Consider the following 12,042-nt stretch of genomic DNA (forward strand, 5'->3'; position numbering starts at 1 on the left):
GTAGACCTGGTGTCCCGGGCGGCGGGGTAGACCTGGTGTCCCACCAGATCCGGGGTAGACCTGGTGTCCCGGGATCCGGGGTAGACCTCGTGTCCCGCCGGCCCCGGGGTAGACCTGGTGTCCCCGGCCCCGGGGTAGACCTGGTGTCTCGCCGGACCCAGGGTAGACCTGGTTTCCAAGGCCACGGGGTAGACTTGGTGTCCCCGGCCACGGGGTAGACCTGGTGTCCCGCCGCATCCGGGGTAGACCTGGTGTCCCGGGCTCCGGGGAAGACCTGGTGTCCCGCCGGCCTCGGGGTAGACCTGGTGTCCCCGGCCACGGGGTAGACCTGGGTTCCCGCCGGATCCGGGGCAGACCTGGTGCCCCGCCGCATCTGGGGTAGACCTGGTGTCCCGGGGCCCGGGGTAGACCTGGTGTCCTAATAACCGGGGGAGACCTGGTGTCCAAGGCCCCGGGGTAGACCTGGTGTCCCGGGCTGCGGGGGAGACCTGGTGTCCCGGGCCCCGGGGTAGACCTGGTGTCCCGCCGGCCCCGGGGTAGGCCTGGTGTCCCGCCGGCCCCGGGGTAGACCTGGTGTCCCGCGGCCCGGGGTAGACCTGGTGTCCCGGGCGGCGGGGTGGACCTGGTGTCCCGGGCGGCGGGGTAGACCTGGTGTCCCGCCGGCCCCGGGGTAGACCTCGTGTCCCGCGGCCCGGGGTAGACCTGGTGTCCCGGGCGGCGGGGTAGACCTGGTGTCCCCGGCGGCGGGGTAGACCTGGTGTCCCGCTGGCCCCGGGGTAGACCTGGTGTCCCGGGCGGCGGGGTAGACCTGGTGTCCCGGGCCCCGGGGTAGACCTGGTGTCACCGGCCACGGGGTAGACCTGGTTTCCCACTGGATCCAGGGTAGACCTGGTGTCCCGGAGGACCAGGGGTAGATCTGGTGTCCTGCCAGATTTGGGGTAGACCTGGTGACCTGCCGGCACAGGGGGGACCTGGTGTCCCCGGCCATGATGTACACTTGGTGTCCCGCCGCATCCGAGGTAGACCTGGTGCCCCGGCCACGGGGTAGACCTGGTGTCCCTCCGAATCCGGGATAGACATGGTGTCCCCGGCCACGGGTTAGACCTGCTGTTCCGCCCCATACGGGGTAGACCTGGTGTCCCGCCGTCTATGGGGTAGACCTGTTCTCCCGCCGGCCAAAGGGTAGACCTGGTGTCCGCGGCCACGGGGTAGACCTGGTGTCTTGCCGGCCCCGGGGTAGACGTGGTGTCCCCGGCCACGGGGTAGACCTGCTGTTCCGCCGGATCCGGGGTAGACCTGGTGTCCCGGGCTCCGGGATAGACCTGGTGTCCCGCCGGCCCCGGGGTAGACCTGGTGTCGCCGGCCACGGGGTAGACCTGGTGTCCCGCCGGATCCGGGGTAGACCTGGTGTCCCGCCGGCCCCGGGGTAGACCTGGTGTCCCCGGGCTCCGGGGTAGACCTGGTGTCCCGCCGGATCCGGGGTAGACCTGGTGTCCCGCCGGATCCGGGGTAGACCTGGTGTCCCCGGCCACGGGGTAGACCTGGTGTCCCCGGCGGCGGGGTAGACCTGGTGTCCCGCTGGCCCCGGGGTAGACCTGGTGTCCCGGGCGGCGGGGTAGACCTGGTGTCCCGGGCCCCGGGGTAGACCTGGTGTCACCGGCCACGGGGTAGACCTGGTTTCCCACTGGATCCAGGGTAGACCTGGTGTCCCGGAGGACCAGGGGTAGATCTGGTGTCCTGCCAGATTTGGGGTAGACCTGGTGACCTGCCGGCACAGGGGGGACCTGGTGTCCCCGGCCATGATGTACACTTGGTGTCCCGCCGCATCCGAGGTAGACCTGGTGCCCCGGCCACGGGGTAGACCTGGTGTCCCTCCGAATCCGGGATAGACATGGTGTCCCCGGCCACGGGTTAGACCTGCTGTTCCGCCCCATACGGGGTAGACCTGGTGTCCCGCCGTCTATGGGGTAGACCTGTTCTCCCGCCGGCCAAAGGGTAGACCTGGTGTCCGCGGCCACGGGGTAGACCTGGTGTCTTGCCGGCCCCGGGGTAGACGTGGTGTCCCCGGCCACGGGGTAGACCTGCTGTTCCGCCGGATCCGGGGTAGACCTGGTGTCCCGGGCTCCGGGATAGACCTGGTGTCCCGCCGGCCCCGGGGTAGACCTGGTGTCGCCGGCCACGGGGTAGACCTGGTGTCCCGCCGGATCCGGGGTAGACCTGGTGTCCCGCCGGCCCCGGGGTAGACCTGGTGTCCCCGGGCTCCGGGGTAGACCTGGTGTCCCGCCGGATCCGGGGTAGACCTGGTGTCCCGCCGGATCCGGGGTAGACCTGGTGTCCCCGGCCACGGGGTAGACCTGGTGTCCCGACGGATCCGGGGTAGACCTGGTGTCCCGCCGGCCCCGGGGTAGACCTGGTTTCCCCGGCCACGGGGTAGACCTGGTGTCCTGACGGATCCGGGGTAGACCTGGTGTCCCGCCGGCCCCGGGGTAGACCTGGTGTCCCCGGCCACGTGTTAGACCTGGTGTCCCGCCGGACCCGGGGTAGACCTGGTTTCCCCGGCCACGGGGTAGACCTGGTGACCCTCCGGATCCAAGGTAGACCTGGTGCCCCCGGCCACGGGGTAGACCTGGTGTCCCGCCGGATCCGGGGTAGACCTGGTGTCGCCGGCCACGGGGTAGACCTGGTGTCCCGTCGGATCCGGGGTAGACCGGTGTCCCGCCGGATCCGGGGTAGACCTGGTGTCCCCGGCCACTGGGTCGACCTGGTGTCCCGATGGATCCGGGGTAGACCTGGTGTCCCGCCGGCCCCGGGGTAGACCTGGTTTCCCCGGCCACGGGGTAGACCTGGTGTCCCGCCGGACCCGGGGTAGACCTGGTTTCCCCGGCCACGGGGTAGACCTGGTGTCCCGCCGGATCCGGGGTAGACCTGGTGTCCCCGGCCACGAGGTAGACCTGGTGTCCCGCCGCATCCGGGGTAGACCTGGTGTCCCGGGCTCCGGGGTAGACCTGGTGTCCCGCCGGCCTCGGGGTAGACCTGGTGTTCCCGGCCACGAGGTAGACCTGGTGTCCCGCTGGATCCGGGGTAGACCTGGTGTCCCGAGCGGCGAGGTAGACCCGGTGTCCCGCCGGATCCGGGGTAGGCCTGGTGTCCCAGGCACCGGGGTAGACCTGGTGTCCCGCCGGCCCCGGGGTAGACCTGGTGTCCCGGGAGGCGGGGTAGACCTGGTGTCCTAATAACCGGGGTAGACCTGGTGTCCAAGGCCTCGGGGTAGACCTGGAGTCCCGGGCGGCGGGGTAGACCTGGTGTTCCGGGCCCCGGGGTAGACCTGGTGTCCCGGGGCCTGGGGTAGACCTGGTGTCCCGGGCCCCGGGGTAGACCTGGTGTCCCGGGCGGCGGGGTAGACCTGGTGTCCCGCCGGATCCGGGGTAGACCTGGTGTCCCGCCGGCCCCGGGGTAGACCTGGTGTCCCCGGCCCCGGGGTAGACCTGGTGTCTTGCCGGACCCGGGGTAGACCTGGTGTCCCGGGCTCCGGAGTAGACCTGGTGTCCCGCCGGCCTCGGGGTAGACCTGGTGTCCCCGGCCACGGGGTTGACCTGGTGTCCCGCCGGATCCGGGGTAGACCTGGTGTCCCGCCGCATCTGGGGTAGAGCTGGTGTCCCGGGGCCCGGGGTAGACCTGGTGTCCCAATAACCGGGGTAGACCTGGTTTCCAAGGCCCCGGGGTAGACCTGGTGTCCCAGGCGGCGGGGTAGACCTGGTGTCCCGGGCCCCGGGGTAGACCTCGTGTCCCGCCGGCCCCGGGGTAGACCTTGTGTCCCACCGGCCCCGGGGTAGACCTGGTGTCCCGGGGCCCGGGGTAGAGCTGGTGTCCAAGGCCCCGGGATAGACCTGGTGTCCCGGGCAACGGGGTAGACCTGGTGTCCCGCAGGATCCGGGGTAGACCTGGTGTCCCGCCGGATCCGGGGTAGACCTGGTGTCCCCGACCACGGGGTAGACGATGAGTCCCGCCGGATCCGGGGTAGACCTGTTGTACCGGGCTCCAGGGTAGACCTGGTTTCCCGCCGTCCCCGGGTAGACCTTGTGTCCCCAGCCCCGGGGTAGACCGGGTGTCCCGGGACACGAGGTAGACCTGGTGTCCCGCTGGCCCCGGGTAAGACCTTGTGTCCCCGGACACGGGGTAGACCTGCTGTCCCACCGGATCCAGGGTAGACCTGGCGTCCCGCTGGCCCAGGAGTAGACCTGGTGTCCCTGTCCACGGGGTAGATCTGGTGTCCCGCCAGATCCGGGGTAGACCTGGTGTCCCTAGACACGAGGTAGACCTGTTGTTCCCAGCCACGGGGTAGACCTGGTGTCCCGCTGGATCCCGGGTAGACCTGGTATCCCTCCGGCCCCGGGGTAGACCTGTTCTCCACGGCCCTGGGGCAGACCATGTGTCCCGCCGTCCCCGGGTTAGACATAGTGTCACGCCGGCCATGGGATAGACCTGGTGTCCCCGGTCCCAGGGTCGACCTGGTGTCCCGGGCTCCGGGATAGACCTGGTTTCCCCGGCCACGGGGTAGAACGGGTGTCCATGGACACGGAGTAGAACTGGTGTCCTAATAACCGGGGTAGACCTGGTGTCCAAGGCCCCGGGGTAGACCTGGTATCCCGGGCGGCGGGGTAGACCTGGTGTCCCGGACCCCGGGGTAGACCTGGTGTCCCGCCGGCCCCGGGGTAGACCTGGTTTCCCGGGGCCCGGGGTAGACCTGGTGTCCAAGGCCCCGGGGTAGACCTGGTGTCCCGGGCGGCGGGGTAGACCTAGTGTCCCGCGGCCCGGGGTAGACCTGGTGTCCCGGGCGGCGGGGTAGACCTGGTGTCCTGCCGGCCCCGGGGTAGACCTGGTGTCCCGGGCGGCGGGGTAGACCTGGTGTCCCGGGCCCCGGGGTAGACCTGGTGCCACCGGCCACAGGGTAGACCTGGTTTCCCACCGGATCCAGGGTAGACCTGGTGTCCCAGAGGACCAGGGGTAGACCTGGTGTCTCGCCAGACCCGGGGTAGACCTGGTGTCCCCGGCCACGGGGTAGACCTGGTGTCCCGCCGCATCCGGGACAGACTAGGTGTCCCGGGCTCCGGGGAAGACCTGGTGTCCCGCCGGCCTCGGGGTAGACCTGGTGTCCCCGGCCACGGGGTAGACCTGGGTTCCCACCGGATCCGGGGTAGACCTGCTGTCCCGCCGCATCTGGGGTAGACCTGGTGTTCCGGGGCCCGGGGTAGACCTGGTGTCCTAATAACCGGGGTAGACCTGGTGTCCAAGGCCCCGGGGTTGACCTGGTGTCCCGGGCGGCAGGGTAGACCTAGTGTCCCGCCGGATCCGGGGTAGACCTGGTGTCCCGCCGGATCCGGGGTAGACCTGGTGTCCCGGGCTCCGGGGTAGACCTGGTGTCCCGCCGGCCCCGGGGTAGACCTGGTGTCCCCGGCCCCGCGGTAGACCTGGTGTCTTGCCGGACCCGGGGTAGACCTGGTGTCCCGGGCTCCGGAGTAGACCTGGTGTCCCGCCGGCCTCGGGGTAGACCTGGTGTCCCCGGCCACGGTTTAGACCTGGTGTCCCGCCGGATCCGGGGTAGACCTGGTGTCCCGCCGCAGCTGGGGTAGACCTGGTGTCCCGGGGCCCGGGGTAGACCTGGTGTCCCAATAACCGGGGTAGACCTAGTTTCCAAGGCCCCGGGGTAGACCTGGTGTCCCAGGTGGCGGGGTAGACCTGGTGTCCCGGGCCCCGGGGTAGACCTCGTGTCCCGCCGGCCCCGGGGTAGACCTTGTGTCCCACCTGCCCCGGGGTAGACCTGGTGTCCCGCCGGATCCGGGGTAGAGCTGCTGTCCAAGGCCCCGGGGTAGACCTGGTGTCCCGGGCGGCGGGGTAGACCTGGTGTCCCGAGGCCCGGGGTAGACCTGGTGTCCCGGCCACGGGGTAGACCTGCTGTCCCGCCGGATCCGGGGTAGACCTGGTGTCCCGGGCTCCGGGATAGACCTGGTGTCCCGCTGGCCCCGGGGTAGACCTGGTGTCGCCGGTCAGGGAGTAGACCTGGTGTCCCGCCGGATCCGGGGTAGACCTGGTGTCCCGCCGGCCCCGGGGTAGACCTGGTGTCCCCGGGCTCCGGGGTAGACCTGGTGTCCCGCCGGATCCGGGGTAGACCTGGTGTCCCGCCGGATCCGGGGTAGACCTGGTGTCCCCGGCCACGGGGTAGACCTGGTGTCCTGACGGATCCGGGGTAGACCTGGTGTCCCGCCGGCCCCGGGGTAGACCTGGTGTCCCCGGCCACGGGTTAGACCTGGTGTCCCGCCGGACCCGGGGTAGACCTGGTTTCCCCGGCCACGGGGTAGACCTGGTGTCCCTCCGGATCCGAGGTAGACCTGGTGCCCCCGGCCACGGGGTAGACCTGGTGTCCCGCCGGATCCGGGGTAGACGTGGTGTCCCCGGCCACGGGTTAGACCTGCTGTTCCGCCCCATACGGGGTAGACCTGGTTTCCCGCCGTCCATGGGGTAGACCTGTTGTCCCGCCGGCACAGGGGTAGACCGGGTGGCCCGAGGCAAGAGGTAGATCTGGTGTCCCCGGACACGGGGTTGACTTGGTGTCCCCGGCCCAGGGGTAGACCTGCTGTCCCACCGGATCCAGGGTAGACCTGGTGTCCCGCCGGCCCAGGGGTAGACCTGGTGTCCCGGGACACAATGTAGACCTGGTGCCCCGGCCACGGGGTAGACCTGGTGTCCCTCCGAATCCGGGGTAGACATGGTGTCCCCGGCCACGGGTTAGACCTGCTGTTCCGCCCCATACGGGGTAGACCTGGTGTCCCGCCGTCTATGGGGTAGACCTGTTGTCCCGCCGGCCCAGGGGTAGACCTGGTGTCCCCGGCCACGGGGTAGACCTGGTGTCCCGCCGGCCCCGGGGTAGACCTGGTGTCCCCGGCCACGGGGTAGACCTGCTGTCCCGCCGGATCCGGGGTAGACCTGGTGTCCCGGGCTCCGGGATAGACCTGGTGTCCCGCTGGCCCCGGGGTAGACCTGGTGTCGCCGGTCACGGAGTAGACCTGGTGTCCCGCCGGATCCGGGGTAGACCTGGTGTCCCGCCGGCCCCGGGGTAGACCTGGTGTCCCCGGGCTCCGGGGTGGACCTGGTGTCCCGCCGGATCCGGGGTAGACCTGGTGTCCCGCCGGATCCGGGGTAGACCTGGTGTCCCCGGCCACGGGGTAGACCTGGTGTCCTGACGGATCCGGGGTAGACCTGGTGTCCCGCCGGCCCCGGGGTAGACCTGGTGTCCCCGGCCACGGGTTAGACCTGGTGTCCCGCCGGACCCGGGGTAGACCTGGTTTCCCCGGCCACGGGGTAGACCTGGTGTCCCTCCGGATCCGAGGTAGACCTGGTGCCCCCGGCCACGGGGTAGACCTGGTGTCCCGCCGGATCCGGGGTAGACGTGGTGTCCCCGGCCACGGGTTAGACCTGCTGTTCCGCCCCATACGGGGTAGACCTGGTTTCCCGCCGTCCATGGGGTAGACCTGCTGTCCCGCCGGTACAGGGGTAGACCGGGTGGCCCGAGGCAAGAGGTAGATCTGGTGTCCCCGGACACGGGGTTGACTTGGTGTCCCCGGCCCAGGGGTAGACCTGCTGTCCCACCGGATCCAGGGTAGACCTGGTGTCCCGCCGGCCCAGGGGTAGACCTGGTGTCCCGGGACACAATGTAGACCTGGTGTCACCGGCCACGGGGTAGACCTGCTGTTCCGCCCCATACGGGGTAGACCTGGTGTCCCGCCGTCTATGGGGTAGACCTGTTGTCCCGCCGGCCCAGGGGTAGACCTGGTGTCCCCGGCCACGGGGTAGACCTGGTGTCCCGCCGGCCCCGGGGTAGACCTGGTGTCCCCGGCCACGGGGTAGACCTGGTGTCCCGCCGGATCCGGGGTAGACCTGGTGTCCCGGGCTCCGGGATAGACCTGGTGTCCCGCCGGCCCCTGGGTAGACCTGGTGTCGCCGGTCACGGGGTAGACCTGGTGTCCCGCCGGATCCGGGGTAGACCTGGTGTCCCGCCGGCCCCGGGGTAGACCTGGTGTCCCCGGGCTCCGGGGTATACATGGTGTCCCGCCGGATCCGGGGTAGACCTGGTGTCCCGCCGGATCCGGGGTAGACCTGGTGTCCCCGGCCACGGGGTAGACCTGGTGTCCTGACGGATCCGGGGTAGACCTGGTGTCCCGCCGGCCCCGGGGTAGACCTGGTGTCCCCGGCCACGGGTTAGACCTGGTGTCCCGCCGGACCCGGGGTAGACCTGGTTTCCCCGGCCACGGGGTAGACCTGGTGTCTCTCCGTATCCGAGGTAGACCTGGTGCCCCCGGCCACGGGGTAGACCTGGTGTCCCGCCGGATCCGGGGTAGACGTGGTGTCCCCGGCCACGGGTTAGACCTGCTGTTCCGCCCCATACGGGGTAGACCTGGTTTCCCGCCTTCCATGGGGTAGACCTGTTGTCCCGCCGGCACAGGGGTAGACCGGGTGGCCCGAGGCAAGAGGTAGATCTGGTGTCCCCGGACACGGGGTTGACTTGGTGTCCCCGGCCCAGGGGTAGACCTGCTGTCCCACCGGATCCAGGGTAGACCTTGTGTCCCGCCGGCCCAGGGGTAGACCTGGTGTCCCGGGACACGATGTAGACCTGGTGTCACCGGCCACGGGGTAGACCTGGTTTCCCGCCGGATCCGGGGTAGACCTGGTGTCCCGCCGGATACGGGGTAGACCTGGTGTCCCGCCGTCCCCAAGGTAGACCTCTTGTCCCCGGCCCCGGGGCAGACCATGTGTCCCGCCGTCCACGGGTTAGACATAGTGAGCCGCCGGCCGCAGGGTAGACCTGGTGTCCCCGGCCACGGGGTAGACCTGGTGACCTGCCGGATCCGGGGTAGACCTGGTGTCTCGCCGGCCCAGGGGTAGACCTCGTGTCCCCGGCCCCGGGGTAGACCTGGTGTCCCTGACGACTGGGTCGAGTATGGGTTCCGCCGGATCCGGGGTAGACCTGTTTTCCCGGGGTCCGGGGTAGACCTGCTGTCCCCAGCCACGTGGTAGACCAGGTGTTCCGCCGGCCCAGGGGCAGACCTGGTGTCCCGGGACATGGGGTAGGCCTGGTGTCCCCAGCCACGTCTTAGACATGGTGTCCCGCCGGATCCGGGGTAGACCTGGTGTCTCGCCGGCCCGGGGGTAGACCTGTTGTCCCCGGCCCCGGGGCAGAACATGTGTCCCGCCGTCCCTGGGTTAGACATTGTGTCCCGCCGGCCCAGGGGTAGACCTGGTGTCCCCGGCCCCGGGGTAGACCTGGTTTCCCAGGACACGAGGTAGACCAGGTTTCCCCGCCCACGGGGTAGACCTGGTGTCCCCGACCACGGGGTAGACCATGAGTCCCGCCGGATCCGGGGTCGACCTTGTGTCCCCGGCCACGGTTTAGACCTGCTGTCCCGCCACATACGGGGTAGACCTGGTGTCCTGCCATCCACGGTGTAGACGTGGTATCCCGCCGGCCCAAGGGTAGACATGGTGACCCGGGACACGGGGAAGACCTGGTGTCCCCAGCCACGGGGTAGACCTGGTGTTCCCGGCCACGGAGTAGACCTGGTGTCCCACAGGATCCGGTGTAGACCTGGTGTCCCGGGACCCATGGTAGACCTGGTGTCCCCGACCACGGGGTAGACGATGAGTCCCGCCGGATCCGGGGTAGACCTGTTGTACCGGGCTCCAGGGTAGACCTGGTTTCCCGCCGTCCCCGGGTAGACCTTGTGTCCCCAGCCCCGGGGTAGACCGGGTGTCCCGGGACACGAGGTAGACCTGGTGTCCCAATAACCGGGGTAGACCTGGTTTCCAAGGCCCCGGGGTAGACCTGGTGTCCCAGGCGGCGGGGTAGACCTGGTGTCCCGGGCCCCGGGGTAGACCTCGTGTCCCGCCGGCCCCGGGGTAGACCTTGTGTCCCACCGGCCCCGGGGTAGACCTGGTGTCCCGGGGCCCGGGGTAGAGCTGGTGTCCAAGGCCCCGGGGTAGACCTGGTGTCCCGGGCGGCGGGGTAGACCTGGTGTCCCGGGGCCCGGGGTAGACCTGGTGTCCCGGACGGCGGGGTAGACCTGGTTTCCCAGGCGGCGGGGTAGACCTGGTGTCCCGCCTGCCCCTGGGTAGACCTGGTGTCCCGGGCGGCGGGGTAGACCTGGTGTTCCGGGCCCCGGGGTTGACCTGGTGTCCCGCCGGCCCCGGGGTAGACCTGGTGTCTCGCCGGACCCGGGGTAGACCTGGTATCCCCGGCCACGGGGTAGACCTGGTGTCCCGCCGGACCCGGGGCAGACTTGGTGTCCCCGGCCACGGGGTAGACCTGGTGTCCAGCCGCATCCGGGGTAGACCTGGTGTCCCGGGCTCCGGAGAAGACCTGGTGTCCCGCCGGCCTCGGGATAGACCTGGTGTCCCCGGCCACGGGGTAGACCTGGGTTCCCGCCGGATCCGGGGTAGACCTGGTGTCCCGCCGCATCTGGGGTAGACCTGGTGTCCCGGGGCCCGGGGTAGACCTGGTGTCCTAATAACCGGGGTAGACCTGGTGTCCAAGGCCCCGGGGTAGACCTGGTGTCCCGGGCGGCGGGGTAGACCTGGTGTCCCGGGCCCCGGGGTAGACCTGGTGTCCCGCCGGCCCCGGGGTAGGCCTGGTGTCCCGCCGGCCCCGGGGTAGACCTGGTGTCCCGCGGCCCGGGGTAGACCTGGTGTCCCGGGCGGCGGGGTAGACCTGGTGTCCCGGGCCCCGGGGTAGACCTGGTGTCACCGGCCACGGGGTAGACCTGCTTTCCCACTGGATCCAGGGTAGACCTGGTGTCCCGGAGGACCAGGGGTAGATCTGGTGTCCTGCCAGATTTGGGGTAGACCTGGTGTCCCGCCGGCACAGGGGGAGACCTGGTGTCCCCGGCCATGATGTAGACTTGGTGTCCCGCCGCATCCGAGGTAGACCTGGTGCCCCGGCCACGGGGTAGACCTGCTGTCCCTCCGCATCCGAGGTAGACCTGGTGCCCCCGGCCACGGGGTAGACCTGGTGTCCCGCCGGATCCGGGGTAGGCCGGGTGTCCCGCCGGCCCCGGGGTAGACCTGGTGTCCCCAGCCCCGGGGTAGACCGGGTGTCCCGGGACACGAGGTAGACCTGGTGTCCCGCTGGCCCCGGGTAAGACCTTGTGTCCCCGGACACGGGGTAGACCTGCTGTCCCACCGGATCCAGGGTAGACCTGGCGTCCCGCTGGCCCAGGAGTAGACCTGGTGTCCCTGTCCACGGGGTAGATCTGGTGTCCCGCCAGATCCGGGGTAGACCTGGTGTCCCTAGACACGAGGTAGACCTGTTGTTCCCAGCCACGGGGTAGACCTGGTGTCCCGCTGGATCCCGGGTAGACCTGGTATCCCTCCGGCCCCGGGGTAGACCTGTTCTCCACGGCCCTGGGGCAGACCATGTGTCCCGCTGTCCCCAAGTTAGACATAGTGTCACGCCGGCCATGGGATAGACCTGGTGTCCCCGGTCCCAGGGTCGACCTGGTGTCCCGGGCTCCGGGATAGACCTGGTTTCCCCGGCCACGGGGTAGACCGGGTGTCCATGGACACGGAGTAGACCTGGTGTCCTAATAACCGGGGTAGACCTGGTGTCCAAGGCCCCGGGGTAGACCTGGTATCCCGGGCGGCGGGGTAGACCTGGTGTCCCGGGCCCCGGGGTAGACCTGGTGTCCCGCCGGCCCCGGGGTAGACCTGGTGTCCCGCCGGCCCCGGGGTAGACCTGGTGTCCCGGGGCCCGGGGTAGACCTGGTGTCCAAGGCCCCGGGGTAGACCTGGTGTCCCGGGCGGCGGGGTAGACCTGGTGTCCCGCGGCCCGGGGTAGACCTGGTGTCCCGGGCGGCGGGGTAGACCTGGTGTCCTGCCGGCCCCGGGGTAGCCCTGGTGTCCCGGGCTGCGGGGTAGACCTGGTGTCCTGGGCCCCGGGGTAGACCTGGTGTCACCGGCCACGGGGTAGACCTGGTTTCCCACCGGATCCTGGGTAGA

This window comes from Melospiza georgiana, chromosome 30, assembly GCF_028018845.1.
Source record: "Melospiza georgiana isolate bMelGeo1 chromosome 30, bMelGeo1.pri, whole genome shotgun sequence".
In the NCBI taxonomy this organism is placed as follows: domain Eukaryota; kingdom Metazoa; phylum Chordata; class Aves; order Passeriformes; family Passerellidae; genus Melospiza; species Melospiza georgiana.